Source organism: Peromyscus maniculatus, chromosome 1 (genome assembly GCF_049852395.1).
Source record: "Peromyscus maniculatus bairdii isolate BWxNUB_F1_BW_parent chromosome 1, HU_Pman_BW_mat_3.1, whole genome shotgun sequence".
NCBI classification, from domain to species: Eukaryota; Metazoa; Chordata; class Mammalia; order Rodentia; family Cricetidae; genus Peromyscus; species Peromyscus maniculatus.
In genome coordinates this window covers 2,939,503-2,962,178 of record NC_134852.1, presented here as the reverse complement: position 1 = coordinate 2,962,178, position 22,676 = coordinate 2,939,503, and the positions used below count along the sequence as shown (strand labels likewise).

General features: G+C 38.6%; 2 pseudogenes; one reads left to right on the top strand and one right to left on the bottom strand.

Annotated features, from left to right (window-relative positions):
- The window catches only part of LOC143266781 (vomeronasal type-2 receptor 116-like), a 59,847-nt pseudogene extending 43,444 nt beyond the window's left edge, over nt 1-16,403 (bottom strand).
- The window catches only part of LOC143266768 (vomeronasal type-2 receptor 116-like), a 76,738-nt pseudogene extending 57,461 nt beyond the window's left edge, over nt 1-19,277 (top strand).
- Nucleotides 19,278-22,676: the final 3,399 nt, after the last annotated feature.

Below are 22,676 nucleotides of genomic sequence, written 5' to 3'. Positions count from 1 at the left end.
GGAAAAAACCCACAGACACCCTGATCTCACATAGCAAAAAGCATGAAGAAACACCACTGAAGCCAGGAAGAGGCCAGAGATGCCCACTATCCCCACTCCTTTACAAAACTATGGTCGGAGTACTGCCAGGAGCAGTAAGGGAAGAGAAGAAAGACAAAGAGGGCACAGAGAGAAAAGAAGTTAAACTATCCATGTTTGTGAATGACATGATGCTGTACATTAGAGATACCAAAAGTTCTACAGGAATAATCTAGAAATGATCAACTGATTCAGCAATTTGTGCAGATAGAGAATCGACTTGCTCAAAAAAATCTTTTCTATGCATCAATAACAAATGCACAGAGAAGAAATTCATAAACATACTAACATTCACAAGAGTTTCACAAACTATCTAGTAATAAATATAACCAAACAATTGAAGAAAGAGACAGAAACACAATAGAAAACAGACATTCCATGCTCATGGACTGGTAAAATTAACATTGTAAAAATCACTGTTTTACCAAAAAAAAAAATTTTGTCATTGCAATCCCAGTCAAAATTCCCAACCCCTTCTCCACAGAAACAGAAAAATATTATCCTAAAATTCGCATGGACCCCAGAAAACGGACCCCAGACAGTCCAAATAATTCAGAAGAAAGAAACAATACTGGGGCATTATTTTCTAGCTCTTATGATAAATTACAGAGCCATAGTAATAAAAACATTATTCACTGGCAGGAAAACAGACATATTGGAAAAAGATGTCACAAACATATGCTGCAGAAAAAAACAAAACATCTTGCACTAATATCGCTAAGAAAACTGGATGTCCATATGCAGAAGAATGACATTAGACTAGTGTCTATCACCTTACATAAAAACAAACTCCAAATTGATTAGAGACCTAAACCTGAAACTTCTAGAAGGATGCACGGACAGTAGCCTATATGATATTCATATAAGAAAGGATTTTCTGAAAGGCCTGCATTAGCACAGGAATAACAGCCAACAATTACAAGTGAGATGTCATGAAACTTAATCTTCTGCATGGCTAAAGGAACAATTCACCAGATGAAAAGGATTCCCACAGGTGTGTATATTTTTATTATCTGTGGATATTTAGAAGTGTGTCATTTCCTGATTTCTTTCTCAGTCCATTTGTCCTTGTATATAGGATGGCTATTAAATTTTTTGAGCTAGTCTTGTATCCAGCAACATTGCTGAAGGAGTTTATCAGGTGTAGTAGTTCTCTGGTAGAATTTTTGGTGTCACTTATGTGTATTATTGAATCATTTTTAAATACTGATACATTGAATTCTGCCTTTCCAATTTATATCTACTTAATCTCATTCACTTGTCTTAGTGATACAGCTAGAACTTCAAGTACTATATTGAATAGAAATAGAGAGAGTACACTGTCTTTCTTGTTTCCAATTTTAGTGGAACTGCTTTAAATTACTCTCTATTTAACTTGATATTGGCTATTTGCTTGCTATAATTTAACTTTATTATTTTGATGTATGTTCCTGGTATCCCTACTCTCTTCAGCCTGCTTAGTTTTTAGTTACATTTGCATGGAAGCTTTTTTCCATCCTTTAATGCTAATTTGGGGGCTATCATTAGTTATGAATTATGTTTCTGGGAGACCACTAAAATCTCGATATTGCTTTCTAGTTCAACCTCTTTACCTTTTCTCATAAGTAATATTATGAGACCACATATATTACAAGTTACTATTGAATGGTATATATTAAGTCCTGGAATTTTGTTTGGTTTTTTAAGATGTATCATTAAAGGTTTATTATTCAGACTTATTTTTCAGTATCAATTTCTGGAATTGTTTATTTTTCACTCTGCCAACTTAAATAAGTCTATTTGCTTCAGACCTAACTTTTTTTTTTTTTTTAGTTTTTCGAGACAGGCTTTCTCTGTGTTGCTTTGCGCCTTTCCTGGAGCTCACTTGGTAGCCCAGGCTGGCCTCGAACTCACAGAGATCCGCCTGGCTCTGCCTCCCGAGTGCTGGGATTAAAGGCATGCGCCACCACCGCCCGGCTTCAGACCTAACTTTTCCTTCATTTGCCTTTTGCAAAATGGGTCTAGTGGTCATAATTTTCTTCAACCACTTTTTATCATGAAAAGTATACCTTTCTCTATTATTATGATTGATAGTTTGCTGGGTACAGTAGATGGGGGAGTGGTGGTGCTTTCCCATAGCTTGTAGAATATCAGCCCAATCTACTATGGTTTTCTAGTATCTCCTGAAAGAATCTGTTGCTATTCTGATGGGTCCCTCTTTGAATACAACTTGATCATTTTCATTTGTAGCTTTCCATATTCTTTCTTGGTTCTGTATATTAACTGTCACTATTGTTTTACAACATAGGAAGTTTCTTTTGTGGAGCTTTATATAAGGAGTTCTGCAAAACCAAACAGACTTAACATATATCTATAGAACATTCCAACCAAAAACTAAAAAATATGCGTTCATCTCTGTAGCCCATTAAATTTTCTCTAAAATAGACAATATATTAGTATAAAAGCAAGTCTCTAATATACAGGACAACTTAAAGCACATCATGCATGCTGTCAGAGTGTATTATTAAATCAGGATATAAACAACTAAAAAAGGAACACAAAATCATGGATGCTAAGTTACACAAAACTGAATCATTACTAAGTGAAGGAAAAAATCTAGAAGGACATTGACATTCCTAGATAGAATGGAATAAAATCATAACATATCAAATCCTGTGAAACACAAGGACAGCTGTCACAAGAGGAAAGTTTATGGAACTGTGAATCCATGTCAAAAAGAAATGAAAAATTCAATAGAAAGAAGGAATGAAGCCAATACTAAGATTAATAGCATGTTAGTCAATCAACAAAAGAAAAAAGAGAATCCAAATTAATAAAATTAGAGAAGGAAGGGGAGAGATTACAACAGACATTGAGGATATTCAGATGATCGTAAGAATATGCTATAAAACACATATATTCCTCGAAATTGGAAAAAATTAAAGAAATACATGAATTTCAAGGTATAAAAAAACGTACAAATGAAGTTACAATTGAAGTTAATGGTTCGAATAGACATGTAACATCCAGTGAAATTAAAACATTAACTAAAAATATCCCAATTTTAAATAAAATTTTAAAGTTGAATGGAGTCAGTGCACAATTCTACCAGTCCTTCAAAGAAGAGCTAACATTAATATTTCTTAAACTATTGCACAAAATAGAAAAAGAAAGAACATTTACATTTTGAACATGATATTACCCTGATTTCAAAAACAACAAACACCCTACTATAAAATGAAGATAAATTTGTGGACAACCATTTATGAACATAAAAACAAATAAAATGCTTGAAAACTGAACTGAATAACACACAAAAATCATAATACACCATGATCATGTTGGCCTTATCCAATAGGTGCAGGAATGGTTCAGCACCTCTAAATCAATTAATGTAATCCACCATTAAACACACTAAATGACAGGGAAAAATGAATCATCTGGTTACATGGAGTAAGGCCTCTAAGAAAAATCCAACACCACTTCATGATGATAGTCAAGGAGAAAAGAGGTACAAATAAAATAAAGTCTGTGTTCTTATCAAATGAGTTTAACGTGTTATTCATCTCCTCTTCTACAGAAACCAGCAACATGAAGAAAATAATATTGCATTTATATGAATCACTAAAAGCATGTCAACAGGGAATGAACTTTGGCACACAAATCAAAGAACTATGTATAAAATACAAACTTAATAAAACAAATCTTTCAAATATTATATTTTTGTGAAATGTCATAATATTCTTCCATATGTGTGGAAATTTCATGACTACAGAGTGCAACTTATTTTCCTCACTAGCGACTAATATTAACAGAATGAGTAGATATATCAGAAGGAAACATGATTGCAGTGCAATGTAAGAACTGAGTTGGGTAGACAGGCCCGGCAGCGGAGACAAGCAGAAACAGGTAGGCCTGTGGCATTGGCCTGCAGAGGTAGACGGTCTAGCAGCGGAAGCTGACAGGGACATTCAGGCCTGGTGGCAGCAGGCAGAAACATACAGGCCCAGCGGCGGCCCACAGAGGTAGACAGGCCTGGCAGCAGAGACAAGCAGACACAGGTAGGCCTGTGGAGGCGGCCCTCAGAGGTAGACAGGCCCGGCGGCATGGGCCGACAGGGACATTCAGGTCCAGCAGCAGCCGGAAGAGACATACAGGCACAGCAGCCGCCCACAGAGGTAGACAGGCCCTGCAGCGGAGACAAGCAGACACAGGTAGGCCTGTGGCGGCGGCCCTCAGAGGTAGATGGGCCCAGCGTCGGCAGCCGGCAGAGACACACAGGCCCAGTGGCAGCCTGCAGAGGTAGACAGGCCCGTGGTGGCAGCCAGCAGAGACATACAGGCCCGGCTGCGGCCTGCAGAGGCAGACAGACCCAGCGGCAGCTGACAGGGACATACAGGCCTGGCGGCGGACTGCAGAGGTAGACAGGCCCGGCGATGGAGACAAGCAGACGCAGCTTGGAACAGGGACTCCTCTAACCCCAACACCCGGGGAAGAAGCTATCTCCGTGGGACGGAACCAGAACAAATCTCAACATTCCGTCTGAGGACAACCCAGGGCCCAGCTGCTGATCCTGCAAAACCCAAGAACTTGGAGGTGTTGGTGAGACTACCCTGCTCAGCTGAAACCCATCTGGTAGAGGATTTAGATGCCTACAGTTGGAAGTCTGAAGAAACAAGATCAGCTGAGGAGTTGACGAATGAACAAAACGTGACCTGGGAACACAGAAGAAGGTGCTGCCCAGCCATCAAACCAGATCACCATAATCATAACTATATAGTTCACTGACTGAGATCAGCTGCCCCTGAAGAAATAGACCAATAGCACCAATTTAACCAAGAACTCCTACTAAACCAAGACTAAAAATTAGAACAAGAGAGGCACTCTCAGACACAGACACCACCTGCACCGCACAGAGGAAGAGATGAGTAGACGCCAGTGCAAAAATACAGGCAACAACATAAAGACCTATATGGCAACATCAGAACTTAGTGATTCTACACCTGCAAGACCTGAACATATTAAGACAGAAGAAACAGAAGAAATCAACCCTAAAAATGACTTTAAGAAGATGATAGAGGCCCTTAAAGAAGAAATAAAACATTCCCTCAAAGTGGAAATAAAAACTTTCCTTAAAGAGGAAATGAAAAACTCCCTTAAAGAGGAAATAAAAACTTCCCTTAAAGAGGAAATGAAAAACTCCATTAAAGAGGAAATAAAAAACTCCCTTAAAGAAATGGAAGAAGAAACGAACAAAAAATGGGAAGAAATCAAAGAAAGCCAAGAAAAAGCAATTAAACAGATGAAAGAAACATTCCAAGATCTGAAAAATGAATTTGAGACAATAAAGAAAACACATGCTGAGGGAATGCTGGAAACAGAAATCCTGACTAAACGAACAGGAACTACAGAAACAAGTATAACCAACTGATTGCAAGAGATGGAACAGAGAATCTCTGACACTGAAGACACAATAGAGAAAATAGATTCGTCAGTCAAAGAAAACACTAAAGACAAAAAAGTCGTAACACAAAACGTCCAGGAAATTTGGGACACCATGAAAAGACCAAACCTAAGAATAATAGGGATAGAAGAAGGGGAAGAATACCAACTCAAAGGCACAGAAAATATATTCAACAAAATCATAGAAGAAAACTTTCCTAACCTAAAGGAAGAAATACCTATGAAGATACAAGAAGCTTACAGAACACTGAATAGGCTGGATCCAAAAAAAAGTCCCCTCGCCACATAATAATCAAAACACTAAACACACAGAACAAAGAAAAAATATTAAGAACCACAAAGGAAAAAGACCAAGTAACATATAAAGGCAAACCCATCAGAATAACACCAGACTACTCAATAGAGACTATGAAAGCTAGAAGATCCTGGACAAATCTCATGCAGACACTAAGAGACCACGGATGCCAACCCAGACAAAACTCTCAATCACCATAGGCAGAGTAAACAAAATATTCCAGGATAAAACCAGATTAAATCAATACCTGTCCACAAACCCAGCCCTACAGAAAGCACTAGAAGGGAAAATCCAACCCAAAGAATCTAAACACATCCATGAAAAATCAAGCAACAGATAATTCCACATCAACATACACCACAGAGGACAACACAACACAACCACAACAAAAATAACAGGAATTAACAATCACTGGTCATTAATATCCATCAATATCAATGGTCTCAACTCACCTATAAAAAGACACAGGCTGGGAGAGACACTGCAGCTGCCGCCATGACCAGCAGCATGTGAAGACGCTGGTAAGCCACCAGCCACGTGGCAAGGTATAGATTTATGGAAATGGATTAATTTAAGCTGTAAGCACAGTTAGCAAGAAGCCTGCCACAGCCATACAGTTTGTAAGCAATATAAGTCTCTGTGTTTACTTGGTTGGGTCTGAACGACTGTGGGACTGGCGAGTGACAAAGATTTGTCCTGACTGTGGGCAAGGCAGAAAACTCTAGCTACAAATGGCGCCCAACGTGTTGGCAAGAGTTTCTACCTAAAACCTGAGAAAAGATTGTAAAATGGAGCTAAAAACAGCTTCCTAATTGTCTCTCTCAAAGGAGCGGCAGCCTGCCGGTTTGAGCTACTGGCGGGTTCCTAGCGTGCGAGCTTGATCTGCAGTATGGTGGGAATGAGGCCTCTTCAAGTGGCACATTAAGCTGCATGGTGGATTTAACCTTTGCTAGTACAAAACAAAAAGAGGTTTCTGGGCTACACACTGCTTGGATAAAAGCATAGACCCAGGATGGCTCCCAGAGCTGGCGGAAAAAGTACCACTGCCATGTTGGGAAGCTGAAGTGGGCAGAGCTAGCAGCCACAGCGCTGTTTCAGGCTTAAAAGGCTGCAGTTTAAGCAATAGGCTCAAGGTAATATAAAAAATAAGCCACGTAAAGATGGCTACCACACAGAGAATCTGGATTATGTTCTCTTTGATATTTGTAACTGAAGAAAAACATTTGATTGCAAAAGCTGTTAAGTTATGCCAAAATGTATATTTTAAAGGTACCTTGACTTCAAAATTTGGATGTAAGGATATGTTGCTTTGGAAAAGAGGCTTGGTTTTGTTTCCACAGAAAGCCAGAGGCTATGGATTTGTTCCAGATTAAGATACATCAGGTTTGACCAGCCAAGACCACCTGAAAGATCTCTGATGACACCATGACCCAGATGATTCAACATCCAGAATCGTTTGAAGGCAACTGGCTCAGACAATACGGTCTCACGGACTACTCCATGATCCTAAAATTTTCTTTGTGTCCCCATAAGATACAGCGCCCCCCTCCAGCAGGAAGTAGTAAGAGAAGCTACACCCAAATTCCCAAATATACCAAGCTGACTTTGGAGATGTGTAAAAGTTAAAACCTTCCTTTTAAAAAAAAGAAAGGGGAAGTGCTGTGGGACGGTCTGTATGTCAAATTGCTCTGATTGGTCAATAAATAAAACACTGGTTGGCCAGTGGCCAGGCAGGAAGTAGGTGGGACAAGGGGAGAGGAGAATTCTGGGAAGCGGAAGGCTGAGGCGGAGAGACACTGCAGCCGCCGCCATGACCAGCAGCATGTGAAGACTCTGGTAAGCCACCAGCCACGTGGCAAGGTATAGATTTATGGAAATGGATTAATTTAAGCTGTAAGCACAGTTAGCAAGAAGCCTGCCACAGCCATACAGTTTGTAAGCAGTATAAGTCTCTGTGTTTACTTGTTTGGGTCTGAGCGGCTGTGGGACTGGCGGGTGACAATGATTTGTCCTGACTGTGGGCAAGGCAGAAAACTCTAGCTACAGTAAAAGCTCAATCTTAGGCAGGATATGCAGTAGATTCTGAAGCAAGAAGGGAGAGTGAGGCCTCACCATCAATGAGCTCACCCCAGCCACTTAGAGCTACATCTTTCAAAACCATCATGGGACAGAATTACTCTGCTTTAACATGTCTTTCATGACAACAGATGAAATGAAGCTACAATAGGGTATCATATCATGAGAATCTAGTTCTAGATTTTTCCCCTTCTGTAGAGATTTACAGACTGGAGTCATGAAACTAGCGAGGCATCAAACCCATTACTCCCAAACTTCTCAGTGAATACCTGGAAAATGGTTAGTGTCCTGAAGTAAAGCATCCCCAGCAGACCACAGACCACATTAGGGAATGTGAATATATACCATTGTTATCCCAAAATTGGCATTCTCTTGAGCAAGCAATGTGATATAAACTCGATAATCTAGCTTATGGGTGGGATCCTACCTGGGGGATCTATACTTGACATCCTGTACGATGTGGTGGTGATATCATGAGTGTGTACATCTGTTCAAACTTACATGTGAAATTGATACAAATGTTTGTGAATCAGCTATACTTCAATAAAGCTATTAAAAAGCTTAAAAAAAAGACACAGGCTAACAGAATGGATAAGAAAACAGGACCCATCCATCTGCTACATACAAGAAATACACCAAAGACAGACACTACCTCCGAGTAAAGGCTGGGAAAAGGCTTTCCAAGCAAATGGACCTAAGAAACAAGCTGGTGTAGCTATCCTAATAAAATAGACTTCAAACTAAAATCAATCAAAAGAGACCAGGATGGACATTACATATTTATCATGGGAAAAATCCACCAAGATGAAGTCTCGATTTTGAACATTTATGCTCCAAATATAAAAGCACCCACATTCATAAAAGAAACACTACTAAAGTTTAAAATGCACATCAAACCCCACACATTAGTAGTGGGGGATTTTAACACACCACTCTCACCAAAAGATAGATCTACCAGACTGAAACTTAACAAAGAAGTAAAGGACCTAACAGATGTTATGACTCAAATGGATCTAATAGATAGCTACAGAATATTCCATCCTAACAAAAAAGAATATACCTTCTTCTTAGCACCCCATGGAACCTTCTCAAAAATTGACCACATACTTGGACACAAAACAAATATCAGATACAAAATTTGGAATAACCTCCTGTATTTTATTAGACCACCATGCCTTAAAGTTAGAACTCAACAACAACAAAAATTATAGAAAACCCACAAACTCATGGAAACTGAATAATGCCAACCTGAAACATCAATTGGTCAAGGAAGAAATAAAGAAAGATATTAAAGATTTCCTAGAATTCAATGAAAATGAAAGCACAACATATCCAAACTTATGGGACACTATCAAAGCAGTGCTAAGAGGAAAATTCATAGCTCTAAATGCACACATAAAGAAGATGGAGCAATCCCATACCAATGAATTAACAGCACAACTGAAAGCTCTAGAACAAAAAGAAACAAACTCACCCAGGAGAAATAGACACCAGGAAATATTCAAATTGATGGATAAAATCAACGAAATGGAAAACAAGAGAACAATACAAAAAATCAATGAAACAAAGAGTTGGTTCTTTGAAAAAATCAACAAGATAGATAAACCCCTAGCCAAATTAACCAAAAGCAAAGAGAGAGCACCCAAATTCACAAAATCAGAAATGAAAAGGGAGACATAACAACAGACAACGAGGAAATCCAGGGAATCATCAGATCATACTTCAAAAACCTGTACTCCACAAAAATGGAAAACCAGGAAGAAATGGACAATTTTCTGGATAAATACCACATACCAAAATTAAATCAAGACCAGATAAACCATTTAAATAGACCAATAACCCCTAAAGAAATAGAAACAGTCATCAAAAGTCTCCCAACCAAAAAAAAAAAGCCCAGGACCAGATGGTTTCAGTGCAGAATTCTACCAGACTTTCAAAGAAGAACTAATATCAATACTCTTCAAAGTGTTCCACACAAAGAAACAAATGGAACACTACCAAACTCTTTTTATGAGGCTACAATGACCCTGATACCCAAACCACACAAAGATGCAACAAAGAAAGAGAACTACAGACCAATCTCCCACATGAACATTGATGCAAAAATAATCAACAAAATATTGGCAAACCAAATCCAAGAATACATCAAAACAATCATCCATCACGACCAAGTAGGATTCATCCCAGGGATGCAAGGATGGTTCAACATACGAAAGTCAGTCAATGTAATACACCATATAAACAAACTGAAAGAAAAAAAACCACATGATCATCTCCTTAGATGCTGAAAAAACCTTTGACAAAATCCAACACCCCTTCATGATAAAGGTCTTTGAAAGATCAGGAATACAAGGAACATTTCTAAACATAATAAAAGCAATTTAGAGCAAGCCAACAGCAAACATAAAATTAAATGGAGAGAAACTCAAAGCGATACCACTAAAATCAGGAACAAGACAAGGCTGTCCACTCTCCCCATATTTATTCAAAATAGTACTAGAAGTTCTAGCTAGAGCAATAAGACAACAAACGGAGATCAAAGGGATACAAATTGGCAAGGAAGAAGTCAAACTTTCACTATTTGCAGATGATATGATAGTATACATAAGTGACCCCAAAAACTCTACCAGGGAACTCATACAGCTGATAAACTCCTTCAGTAAAGTTGCAGGATACAAGATCAACTCAAAAAAATCAGTAGCCCTCCTATACACAAATGATAAAAGGGATGAGAAAGAAGTCAGAGAAACATCACCCTTTACAATAGCCACAAATAATATAAAACACCTTGGGATATCACTAACTAAACAAGTGAAGGACCTTTTTGATAAGAACTTTAAATCTTTAAAGAAAGAAATTGAAGAAGATATCAGAAAATGGAAGGATCTCCCATGCTCATGAATAGGTAGGATTAACATAGTAAAAATGGCAATCTTACCAAAAGCAATCTACAGATTCAATGCAATACCCATCAAAATCCCAACACAATCCTTCACAGACTTGGAAAGAAAAATACTCAACTTCATATGGAAAAACAAAAGACCCAGGATAGCTAAAAGAATTTTATATGATAAAGCAACCTTTGGAGGCATCACCATCCCTGACCTCAAACTCTACTATAGAGCTATAGTAATAAAACCAGCTTGTACTGGTATAAAATTGACATATGGACCAATGGAATCGAATTGAAGACCCTGACATTAATCCATGCACATATGAACACCTGGTTTTTGACAAAGGAGCCAAAACTATACAATGGAACAAAGAAAGTATCTTCAACAAATGGTGCTGGCATAACTGGATGTCAATATGTAAAAGATTACAAATAGATCCATATCTGTCACCATGCACAAAACTCAAGTCCAAGTGGATCAAGACCTGAACATAAAAATCCAGTTACACTAAACTTAATAGAAAAGAAAGTAGGAAGCACTCTTGAACGCATTGGCACTGGAGACTATTTCCTAAATAAAACACCAACAGCACAGACTCTGAGCACAACAATTAATAAATGGGACCTCTCGAAATTGAGAAGCTTTTGCAGGGCAAAAGACACAGTCAATAAGACAAAAACACAGCCAACAGAATGGGAAAATATCTTCACCAACCCCACATCTGACAGAGGATTGATCTCCACAGTATATAAAGAACTCATGAAACTAGACATCAAAATACTGAACAGTCCAATTAAAAAATGGGCTAAAGAGCTAAACAGAGAATTCACAAAACAAGAACTACAAATGGCTGAAAGACATTTAAAGAAATGCTCAACATCCTTAATCATCAGAGAAATGCAAATCAAAACGACCCTGAGATACCACCTGCCAGAATGGCTACAATCAAAAACACCAATGACAGCCAATGTTGGAGAGGATGTGGAGCAAAGGGAACACTCCTCCACTGTTGGTGGGAATGTAAACTTGTACAACCACTGTGGAAATCAGTATGGCGGTTTCTCAGAAAATTAGGAAACAAACTACCTCAAGACCCAGCCATCCCATTCTTGGGCATATACCCAATGAATGCTGATTCATACCATAAAGATACATGCTCAGCTATGTTCATAGCAGCACTATTTGTAATAGCCAGAACCTGGAAACAACCTTGATGCCCATCAACGGAAGAATGGATGGAAAAAATGTGGTATATATACACAATGGAATACTACTCAGCAGAGAAAAACAATGAAAGCATGAAATTTGCAGGCAAATGGATGGAACTAGAAAAAATCATCCTGAGTGAGGTAACCCAAACCCAGAAAGACAGTCATGGTATGTACTCACTCATAAGTGGATTCTAGATATAAAATAAAGAACAATCAGACCACAACCCATAGAACCATAGAGGCTATATATGTAGCATGGAGGTCCCTAGGACCACTGTGGTTTATAATAAATTTCAGTTTTACTCAATTATTGAAAAAAAAATAGCCAAATGAATGGAAACATATGAACTATGAACCAAAGGATGAGGGGCCCCCAGCTGGATCAGACCATCTGAATAGGTGAGACAGTTGATTGGCTTGATCAGTTTGGGAGGCAACTAGGCAGTGGGACCAAGTCCTGTGCTCATTTATGAGTTGGCTGTTTGAAACCTAGAGCTTATGCAGGGACACTTGTCTCAGTCTGGGAGGAAGGGACTGAACCTGCCTGGACTGAGTCTACCAGGTTGATAGCAGTCCTCGGGGAGGATTTACCCTGGAGGAGGTGGGAATGGGGGGTAGTCTGGGGGTAAGGGGAGGGGGTGGGAGGGGGGAGAATAAGGGAACCCGTGGCTGATATGTAAAACTGAATGGTATTGTAAAATAAAATAAAAATAACATAAAATGTCCTGCCTACCCCTAAAGATGAGAGAATTGAGATGTCTCTGTGTAGGAGCATGGCATAACATTTTAGTAAAACCAAAAAACATATCAAAAACTCTTAAATTTGTGCTTTATTAAATTTGCCTAGAGATCAGAGGAAATAACAAGCCACTTTAAGTAAACAAAGAAGTCAGGGAGTGGTAGCATACACCCTTAATCCTATCACTTAGCAGGCAGGATCTCTGTGTGTTCAAGGCCATACTAAGTAACAGAGCCAAGCGTGGTGACACGTGCCTTTAATCCCAGTACCAACCATAGAGACCCAGAGATCTATACAGACAGACAGAAAGTGACAGAGCTGTGTAGGAAGAGGAAGTGAGGTAGCTAGGCTAAGAGAGCCAATGAGAGGGCAGAACAGCAAGGCGATAAAGGCATGGGTAGACAGGAAGTAACTTGCATTTGGAAGCTGTAGAGTTGGTGAGGTAATGCTGGCTGGTGGCTTTTCCTATTTCCCCAATCTAAGGCTTTCACCCCTAAAAAAAAGTGTATGTCTGGGAAGCTCAGGATGCAAACAGAAATGGGACGAGCAAGCAATGCAACATGAAAGATGAACATCAAAAGGTGATATGGGTCCTAGCATGAAAGCCAAGTAGAAGAAAATGTGTAAAACTAGTATCTGAAGGGCTAAAGACCTAACACTGGAGTTAGTTAAATGGCATAAACACTTTCCTATAGAGAAACTATTTGAACCTTAATACTTATTCCCTTTAAAAAAGAAATCCAAGGAATTTTCTCAGGAGTAGAGACTTCAGCATCATCAATAAGGCTGTTTTCTAAGGTCAGTGAGAAAATGTACACCCACTTCCTGGTAGACGAATACTGATGACCTCATGGCTCCCTTTTTATCTTGTATTTTTATGGTACTGATTACATTAATTAGAAGATATTGTATAATGAAGCTTATCAGAAAAAAATTAATAGGTTTTCTTAATAAGTTTCTCTGTGATTTGTGTTGCCGATATGAACAGCAATTATCTAGCTAAGTAATGATCTGGTAATGAGCATGTCTATTTGAAATTACTTTGAAAGTGCATTGATTTGTTTTTTTTTTTTGCTGTGAGTAAGGAATTTTGACAAGAAGATTTATAAAACCCCACAACAGTGAACCTTGTTATCTATTAAGATGGTCCTGAAATATCTCATTAAAAGCCTAAAATTCTGTAATTCTATTTCTTGGCCCTTAGACAGTCCTGAGAAACTTTTTCAGGAATTGTAGTTATCAGTTCTATGTAGGATTTGTTCTGGTCAATTGGATTCACAGATTTTGTTTAGAACTGTCTTTTAATTAAATGACAAATAACTCAAAGTCGAAAAAAAAAAGAACTGAGTTGACTTTTGCAGGTCATAAAAGCAAAATGGGGGAGGGAGTGTTACAGTGCAGATGTGTAAACCTGTTGCTTTTGGAGAAATGAGGGGGAGAAGCAGGAAAAAGCCAAGTTTATGTGCCAAAAATATGTATTGTTAAATACAGATGAAGATAACAAGCCCTATTTGAAGTTTTCACTGTCTAGCAGCATGTGAATGCACACACAACATAGAAAAATATATACACGTATCACACAACACACATAAAAATGAATTATTTTAGAAATGTCAACTGATATTCAGACAGATTGAATGGCCTGGAAGTTCCTGAATTAAAGAATGTCTTAGTAACTAGGGGCTTGTTCAAGAAACATTTGATTTTTCATGGTTTTGCAGATTGAAAGTTGAGTTCTAGGAGATCTGAAGACCTACTTCTAACTCATGGACAGAATTTATCACAGATATAAGGCAACTGATTCTTTACTTACCCTCTCAAATCTCAAGTTATTGGGAGGTTCACATTCAGGGTTTTTCATAGTCTTAAAGAAATAAAAACAAAAAGCTTTTTAAGTCATATAGGAATTTAATACAGTAGAAGCTTCTAAAATTTATACATATATAAAAGAAATCTCAATGGAATCACCAAAAAAACAGGGAGCAAAAGCCCCAACAAAATATTTCTCACCAGCAGACAAAACTTCCAATTTAGGGAAAGGTTAATTGAGTTGTTATCAATATGGGTTTCCTGGAAATACCCAAACAACCCAGGATGCTGCTAAAGATATTCGTTGCTCTCCACAAATTGATGGTAAAACCCCATTGATAATGACATCACTACAGGACTCATTGAACATGGAAAAGTTGAGCTAGTGCCTACCTAGAATCTTTGCTTCTATACACTAGTGTCATATAACTGGAAGGCAGTCTGCAGGGAGATTGCATGGAGGTAAACACCAACCTAATTTATAGACCTCTCAATCTACAATGATGTCCTGCTTGCAAGATATACTGGTGCAAAATGGCTCAAAAATTGTGGGACTAAACAACCCATATCTGATTGGATTTTAGGTTCAATCCATGACATAGAAACCAACACTTCTCAGATTGTCAAGAACTTGAAACAAGATAGGCCATGGAACCAGGGGGAAACCAAAAACTATTGTTTTGCTAAAGATATGTAACAATAAAATGTCTCCTAAGGATATTCTGCATCAATATTCATAGATCATTGTGTCACTCAGTTATCATCAAAGATGTTCTCTCCAGCCACGGAACACTCATTCCTAAATGAGATGTCTTCTTAAAGTCCTTTCCTTCAGATCTCAGGGAACCCTATAGAAGAGGAGGTGGGAAGATGGTAAGAGTCAGAGAAAGTGGAAGACATTGAGGAAACAAGACTTTCTAAACATAGCAGGACTGATACATATATGAACTCAAGAGACTGGGAAGGATGTCCAAAGCCTGCACCACTAAGACAGATGGGTTGCCAGCACTGAGAGAGGAAGTGAACACAAGCTCTCATCATTAATACAGAAGCCAACTCCAAGTTGTCACAAGCCTCGATCAGTAACCCAGTTGCAAATACAATAACTAGTTTTCTTCAAGGGAGTCTCATTGGTATACAAACAATTCTTAAGTGCAGGCCCCATGCTCAGTAGTAACGGGAAAACAAAAAAAATAAACTTAATAACATTTGTGGATTTTAATTTTTTTTAGGATTATATGACTTTTGTGTACAATTATTGTTTCTGATTTCTTCTTTTCATGATTTTCTATGTATGAAAATGTGTGCCTTTTCCTCTATTGGGTTTTTCTTTTCTTTTTTCTTTGGATGTTTTTCTTCTGTTTGTTTACTTATTTTGTCCAATTTTGGTTTGTTTGTTTCTATGTTAATTTATCATGATTTTTTGGTAGCTGTTTGTTTTCTAATGAGAGAGGAATAAAGGGTACAGATTTGAGCAGGAGGGGAATTGAGGGGAACCTAGAGTAGTTGGTGGAGGAGAAACTGTAATCAGATCATATTGTGTGAAAAAAATCTACTTTCAGTTTGCTTGCACATATGTTATGGTTGTGTGTTGTGAGTCTTCCTCCTAAACATTGTTCTACCTTCTGTGCGGGTTCAAGTTGAGGAACTATCAATGTATTTTGGCCATGATGTTTGCAATTGAGGAGATCAATAGGAATCTCTATCTTTTACCTAACACATCCCTGTGATTTGAGGTCCATAATGTCCCAAATGGTCAAAGGGCACTCTGGCAATGGCATCCCTAACTACAGATATGCAAGAGAGGGCATGTCAGCTCCTGTACTTACGGAACCATCATGGGCAATATCCGAATACATAGGGGCACTGCTGGATCTTTACAAATTTTCACACTTGAGAGAATGTGATGGGATAAGACATGATGTTAGCTCTGCTTGGTGTAGCTAGAGTTTTCCTGCCTTGCCCACAGTCAGGACAAATCTTTGTCACCCACCAGTCCCACAGCAGCTCAGACACAGCCAAGTAAACACAGAGACTTATATTGCTTACAAACTGTATGGCCGTGGCAGGCTTCTTGCTAACTGTTCTTATAGCTTAAATTAATCCATTTCCATAAATCTATACCTTGCCACGTGGCGGGCAGCTTACCAGCATCTTTACAAGCAGATTGTAATAAAATTAATTAAAGATAATAACTATAAAGGGCATTTATAATAATAAATACCAACAAAAAATAAACAAAATCTTTATGTTTATGAATATTTGAATTAGGCATATGTAGAGTGTAGTAAGTCCATACAGGGCCAGGTCCATGTGACATCTACCTGAGGCATCTGATGCCCTTTGTACCAGAGATACAGGTAGTAACATGGCACTTCACATATTCTTGGAACTGGACTTAGGCCTCCTGTAAGAGCAGACCATGTTCTTAACAGCTGAGCCATCTTTCCATCCCCTTAAAGAACAACAAACCAAAAATGCAATCATAGCTGTCCATAAATGCTGGTTGGTTTTATTCATGGAATGACTTAAAATCCTGGAAGCACATCATTGCTCTCATTTATTATCCACAATTTAGCACAATTCCAATCATATTTCACTTACTTGCTGTGAATGGGGTATTATTGTTCAATTCAAATATTCTGTATTACCACTCTCACTTGGGAGTTCTCATGTTGCCTTGTTCATGCTGTTTTACCAATAACTCCTTCACCATTGAGTATATTAGTAGAACCCAGGTCTGCTGGAGCCCACAGAGGTTTCCTAGTGATATCTGAGCTTGCTTTACCAGCATGGCTTCCTAAGAGGATGATTGGACCTCAGGACTGGCTACTAGCTGTTTCATAGGGTCTACCTTTAGTTGTATCTAGTAAGGGGGAGGTCTTTTGCCTCGCCCCTTGGCATTGATATAAAAAGCCCTTTGGAATAAAGTTCTGAGCCAGTGGATTAGGATCTAGGCCTCTCTGAGACTATCCTGTGTTTCTGCCTCTCTCTCTCTCTCCCCTCTATAATTCTATCTAAATCTCTCATTCCTCACTCCCCAAGAACACCCAGGGGGAAAATGTGGGGGCAGGTCCTGACACAGGTCTCATATAGAAGGAAATTGGGGAAGTAAGCACATGCTTTGTGCTCACTAAGGTGGTGGTATAAGATACAAGACTTCTCGGTGCTATGTATGCATTGTGTTTTCTACCTTAAGAGTAGGATTAATTCATTTTATAAACTATTTGCTATCCCTATTCCCTGATGAGGACACAACTAAGGGCATCATATTTAAATAATTTTTCGTGAGAATTTCATACATTATAAAACCACCCTCTCTCCTCATTCTAGTTCCCACACATCACATGCAACAAAACACTCAAACTCATGAGCTCTTTTTCATTTACTATTTTCAAACACTATTTTTCATTTACTGCTTTCACATACATATGCAATGCACACACACACACACGATTCTATATGCTATTATTGCTCTGCTACTCGTGTGTTTGGTGATGATCATATGGGAATAAAAAAAGCTATAAGAGGTTTCATCCTGAATAAGACCAAGTCTCCATCTCTCTTGAGGGCATCACTTCTAATCCAGACAGAAAGATTCATATTATAGTGTATCAATAGGATCTGTGTTTGTCCTTGAAGAAGATAGGCATTATGATACGGATGGAATGCTCTTCAGAAAAGTCTCAACTACATCTTTATCAATAAAGTATGTGGATGTTTTAAAGATGCCAAAATACAGATTACACTGGAGTGTCCTGTCCATAAGAAATGCTGAAGTTGCACTAACAATACTTTTGCTTTCTGCATCAGATATGGATCAGTGTATGAAGTGTCCAGAGGACCAGTATGCCAATGCAGAGCAGACCCACTGCCTGTACAAAGATGTGACCTTTCTGGCCTTTGATGACCCCTTGGGGATGACTCTGTCCTGTATGGCCGTGGGTTTGTCTGCATTCACCGTCCTGGTTCTTGGGATCTTTGTGAAGCACCAAGACACTCCCATTGTGAAGGCCAATAACCTCACTCTCAGCTACATCCTGCTCATCTCCCTCATTTTCTGTTTCCTCTGTTCTTTGCTCTTCATTGGCCATCCCAACTCAGCTACCTGTATCCTGCAGCAAATAACATATGGAGTTTCATTCACTGTGGCTGTTTCCACTGTGTTGGCCAAGACAATTACTGTGGTTTTGGCTTTTAAAATCACAACTCCTGAAAGAAGGATGAAGTGGCTTCTGGTATCAGGGGCACCAACCTACATCATTCCCTTCTGCATCATCATCCAAATTATTCTCTGTGCATTCTGGCTGGGCAATTCTCCTCCCTCTGTTGACATTGATTCACACTCTGAGCATGGCCACATCATCATTGTGTGCAACAAGGGCTCAGTAACTGCTTTCTATTCTGTCTTAGGATACCTGGGCTCTCTGGCCCTGGGGAGCTTCACTGTGGCTTTCTTGGCCAGGAATCTCCCTGACACATTCAATGAAGCCAAATTCTTGACATTCAGCATGCTGTTGTTCTGCAGTGTCTGGGTCACTTTTCTCCCTGTCTACCACAGCACCAAGGGCAAGGTCATGGTGGCTGTGGAGGTCTTCTCCATCTTAGCCTCCAGTGCTGGCTTGCTGGGATGCATCTTTGTCCCCAAGTGCTACATCATTTTGGTAAGACCAGAGAGAAATTCTCTTCAAAAGTTAAGGGAGAAAACATTTTCCAGGACTCACATTTCATAAATTTCTACTGTCAAATTTAATGTTGGTACAGAACCAACTGTTAGGATACAATGAAAGATTATTCATTAGCTAATGACTCTCACTGTTTCTTCTAATGGTGTTGTTTATCAGTGTCATGTATGCTACTTTTTATCTATATTGCCTCCCATAACTTTCTACTCAGCCACCAATTTCTAAAGGACTTTGCATTTGGACATTAGTGATGAGTGGAAGTGTTCTTTTTGTCTCTAAGATGTAATAAGATTTGAAATTATCTCAGAGGTTTCTTTTTGATAACTTAGTGAATGTAAGACTTTGACAGCAATTAATTATTGGAGAAATTGAAGGAAGCTTGTGACCTCATGTTTGCAGATGAAGGCAACAAAATGCTACCCCTTGTAAGCTGGAAGACTACAGAATCATGATGCATCTTTGGATTTAGTGAAGTAGAACTTAGGAGTGACATGGATGTTTCAATAAACAGATATTGCAGAATATTGCAGAAACTGGAGAGATGTCTCATCAGACAAAATCATGTACTGCTCTTGTAAAGTGGTAGAGTTCAATATACAGACATCATAAAATGTAGTTTACACCCCCCGTAACAGTATCTCCATGGGATCAATGTCCTCTTTGGACCTCCAAGGACTGTTATGCATACACACACACACACACACACACACACACACACACACACACACACACACACCAGAATCCAAACCTTTTCTGTCTGTCACTAGAAAAAAAAGAGATTTCTGTGGGATAATAATAAAATGAAACATACTAAGAAAAAACAAGACAATAACACATTAGATTGAACAAAACAAACAAAAAGAAGGAAAGGAGCCCAAGAAAAGTCAGATAAATCCGAGACCCACTTGGTTGCACATTCTCAGTCCCATAAAAACTGTAAAGTGGTAGCCATTGTACATAGTCAAAGAAACTAGTAGGGTAAAATGAGAGAAGAAAAAAAATAAGAAGAGAAATCATAACAAAATGAAACAAAACAAAAAAGATTAAAACAACAAAGAAATAAAGAAACAAAAAAGGAAAACACCCTGACATGATATTGTGAGACAAGAAACATCCAAAGATGTCACTAAGTTTATTTTCTTTTGGTCATCTACTGTTACACATGCATTCTATTCTGCCTCCTGAGGGCTGGGATTAAAGGTGAGCACTACCACCACTGAGGGCTCTTCTTAATCACCACTAATTTCTCAACTCAGCCAACCAGCATCCAGTATCTCAGTAAAACAAAGATTTCACTTTAGTAGACAGCCCAGCTCAAAGTTGGTGGTGACATCCCCAGGCTGGTGGTCCTGAGTTCTATAAGAAAGCAGGCCGAGCAAGGAAGTAAGCAGCACCTCTCCATGGCCTCTGCCTCAGTTCCTGTTTGATTTTGATCCTGGCTTCCTGAAACGATGGACTCAAATGTGAAAGTGTATGCAGAATATGCCTTTTCCTTTACAACTTGGTTTTTGGCCATGTTGTTTTATTGTAGCTATAGAAACTCTAACTAAGACAAGGTAGTACCAGGAATCAGGTCTTGCTTTGACAGACCTGACCATGTTGTTTTGTAGGAGGACTATGGAGGGACTTTCAAATATTGTGTAAGAAAATTTTTAGTGTTTACCTAATGGGAGCTGTTCCATACTAGCTAGGAATATAAGAATGTTGAGTGCAATGCAGAAGATGGGAGCATGGCTTGTGAAGTTTCAGAGGGAAGTTTAAAGACTCTATTGGGGCCATTTGTTATTTTGAATTAAGATTCTGTGGTTTATGGCATGAATCATTCTCTCACACTGTAGCTTCCATGATGAGATTAAAAGAATTTCCCTTATTTTATTTTATTCCATTTTCCCTTTTTCTCTTATATATTCTCTCTCTCTCTCTCTCTCTCTCTCTCTCTCTCTCTCTCTCTCTCTCTCTCACACACACACACACACACACACACACACACACAGTATTTGAATGGAGCAGCCAACTGAACAAAGTGTATTTCCATGAGAATGAGGGAAGTACATCATGGGAAGATTCCTGGGGCTTTATAGACACATGAAACATCCTCTTCTTCTATTGGGAACCCTGTGTGTATAAGAATGTGTGCCAGTCCCCATCTTCTTTATGGATTATTATTTACTCTTGTCTTCCTGACTGATCTGGCTCTCTCAGACATGGTTCACTAAGTCTTTGTTCACATACAGGCATCACACAGACAGGTTCTGAAGCTGAGTGCCAAGTATCTTCTGCTGATTCTATCTGGAGTCCAGGATATAGAGAAGCCTCTGCTTCAATGGCTGCAAATGGCCTTCCTGGATTGTAGGTCTTTTCCAGTCTGTATGAGTTGAAGGAATATGCACTCCTTTAGCAAAAGGTGAAGGACTGTGAGGAAGTGACAAGATAAACGCTGCTTGGGTGTTTAGAGTAACACAGAGAAGTGAGTACAGAGTCAGTGGGAGTAGTTACATCTGGGCATTTTGCACAGGGCATCATAATTCAAGAGAGGCTGCTGGTGTTGACTGCAAATTGGCTGTTCTGGTTGACATTTGGAGTTGGGTTATAAAATGAGGTCCTGAGTTTGCAATAACTTAGTATGTATGGTACAGTATAATCTTTATGAAAAGCTGCATCGAATGTGAATAATTTGAATTTCTTCAGAATAAAACATATAAGAAAAGAACACATGACAATTTGGAGAATGGTCTCAAGGGCTTCAGAAACAAAACACTATATTAACATAAATTTGTTGTAATGAATGTCAAATTTAAAAATGTTTAATATTTACATGTATAACTCTTGAAACTATTCATCAACATATGTAATTGACAGCAGAAATAATTTTTTTTGGAATAATCTAGTGGTCAAATTAATAAAATATGTGAATGATCCAAGTGGAAAATTCCCAAATTAGCATTTCATCAGTAAATGAAATCAATAACACAAAAGTAATAGTGAATGTAAGAGGAGAACTCAAATTGCAGGCTATATTCCAATATGAATAAGAGGATTGATGCAAAATTCATTTAGCCTAATATGATTACTTAAAGAAATAATAGCATATGGGATCAAATGCTAAATTTTGACTTCACATGTGAGTATTCAGAGAGTGGAGAACAATTATACATCAAAACTCTTTAATTAAAGAAATATGGGAGCTAGGTTTTAAGGTTTGTTCTTCTAGCATATGTTGTGTCCCTAATGTGATGAAGTGAGTTCATTTCTTGTCTTAATAGTACTATGTAGCACTTGGGAACAATGATGATGCCTAAGAGTGATTGATGTACTAGAAGCCAAGATAGAGAGGATTTTCATAGCCACCATGACCTTCCCCTTGGTGCTATGGTAGACAGGGAGGAAGCTGACCCAGACACTGCAGAACACCAGCATGCTGAAAGCCAGGAACTTGGCTTCATTGAA